Consider the following 2,232-nt stretch of genomic DNA (forward strand, 5'->3'; position numbering starts at 1 on the left):
ATTATTTATTAATAATAATACAAATAATTATCGTTCTAGGAATAATAACATAAAAAGTAATAATATATTTAATGATAATAAGAACATTAATAATAATAATTTAAACAACTTTATAAAGAATTATAGTACCAATAAGATTAGGAATCTTCCCCCTCCATCTCATATTAATAACAAGGTGATCAATTTGTCTATTTTTTCCTTTCCCCCTTCGGTTTTTAAGGTTTTGGGTAAAGAATTAAATTTTTCCTTAGCCCCTAAGAAGATCCCAGTAGATGATATTATTTGTGACATAGTTTGGGATCAAAGGTTTACCTGATAGGGTTAAGAACACTATTAGGCAGGATTGTGCCATTGTCTTGAGAAAGGCAAAGCCCCCTAAGAGCAACCTTAGCAGGGAAGAATCTATAGCCCTCAAATCCTTAAACCAGAACAAAGATATCGTTGTTCTAAAAGCTGACAAAGGTGGAGCTGCTGTCATTCTTAATAGGGTTGATTACTGCAATAAGATGTTGGATCATCTTCATAATAGTGGAAATTATAAAAAGCATCCCAAAAACCCGTTAAAAAAGATTTCTAAGAATGTGGCTCTTGCCATTAAATCCAATAGCTCAGTGAGTTCCCTACACCATAAACTCATTGAGAGCAACCCCATCACTCTTAGGATCTATGGGCTCCCTAAAATTCACAAGGAGGGAGCTCCCCTAAGGCCCATTGTCAACACCATTGGAGGTCCTACCTACCTTCTTGCAAAGTTCCTTGCGTTAAGGCTTAAGCCCTTAGTTGGCCGTACAGAGTCCTTCGTCAAAGACTCTGCTTCCTTTATTGAGGAGCTCAAGGACATTAAGCTTGACTCTGGGGACATTCTTGTTAGTTTTGATGTAGTTTCCTTGTACACTTGCATCCCTATAAATGAGGCCATGGAGGTAATCAACCACCTAACAGATCCTGACACCGCTCGGTTAGTTGAGATCTGCCTCACTTCCACCTTTTTCAGTTTTGAGGGAGAGTTCTTTGAGAAAACCTGTGGGGTTGCCATGGGCTCACCCCTATCCCCTGTCATTGCTAATCTTTTTATGGAAGATTTTGAATCCAAGGCTCTAAACTCAGCCCGCCTCTTGCCCAAGCTTTGGAAAAGGTATGTAGATGACACCAATGTCATCTGGTCTCACGGCCAAGAGGAGTTAGATCTCTTCTTCGATCATCTCAACAATCAATCCTCGGCCATTAAGTTCACAAAGGAACAAGAAGTCGATGGTTGCCTCCCTTTCCTTGATATTCTTATTTCTAAGAATAGTGATGGTTCCCTCTCCCACTAGGTGTTTCGAAAGAAAACACATACGGAGCAGTATCTTCATGCTAGTTCCCACCATTTCCCAGCTCAGAAGATGGGTGTTCTCAACACCCTTGCTACTCGTGCCCTAAGGATCTCTGATGAAAAGAGCTTTGAGAGGGAGAAATCCCATCTCCTTGATGTCTTTGTTGAGAATGGTTATAGCAGATACATGGGTTAGAAAGATTTCCTCAAAGCTGCCAAGAATTCTATAACTAAAAGAGAACCAAAGGAGCGGATTCCTGGTGTACATCTTCCGTTTGTTCAGGGGACCACTGATAAGATTGCGAGGATTCTTAAGAAGCATAATGTCCCCGCGACCTTTAGGCCCCTTAACACCATTTGTAAGTCCCTCATATCAGTGAAGGATCCTATCGACCCTAAGGATATGAAAGGGGTATATATTATCCCTTGTTCATTTGGGACCCCCTATATTGGTGAGACTGGTCGTTCCATTAATCAAAGGATTAGTGAGCACGCAGTTGACCTTAAACATAGGAGAACCAAGTCTTCCGCTTTAGCTGAACATGCAGAGAAAACCAAACATCATGTTTGTATTGAGGAGGCTAGCATTATCGCTAGAGTTTCACAGTTCCATCATTGAAAATTTAGGGAAGCCCTTGAGATTGAAAAAAGGCCGAGCAATCTCAATAGAGAGGATGGCTGGAAGATCAGTTGTTGCTAGGTCCTAGCACTCTCTTCCTAATCGTTTTCTTCCCTTCCTCCCCTCCCTCGCTTTTTGCTTGTTCTTGTTATCCCGGATCCTTTGGCCTTTGTTCTTTATTGATTGATATATGTGGGTTTTTTTTTTTTTAGGTAGTTATATGCTAATAATTTTCACTGATAAAAGAAAAAATAAATATAATTACTTTAATATTGAAATCATTATATGATAATATGTC

This window comes from Pinus tabuliformis, chromosome J (genome assembly GCF_031772625.1).
Source record: "Pinus tabuliformis cultivar Carrire ecotype Pingquan chromosome J, CPIR1, whole genome shotgun sequence".
Lineage (NCBI taxonomy): Eukaryota > Viridiplantae > Streptophyta > Pinopsida > Pinales > Pinaceae > Pinus > Pinus tabuliformis.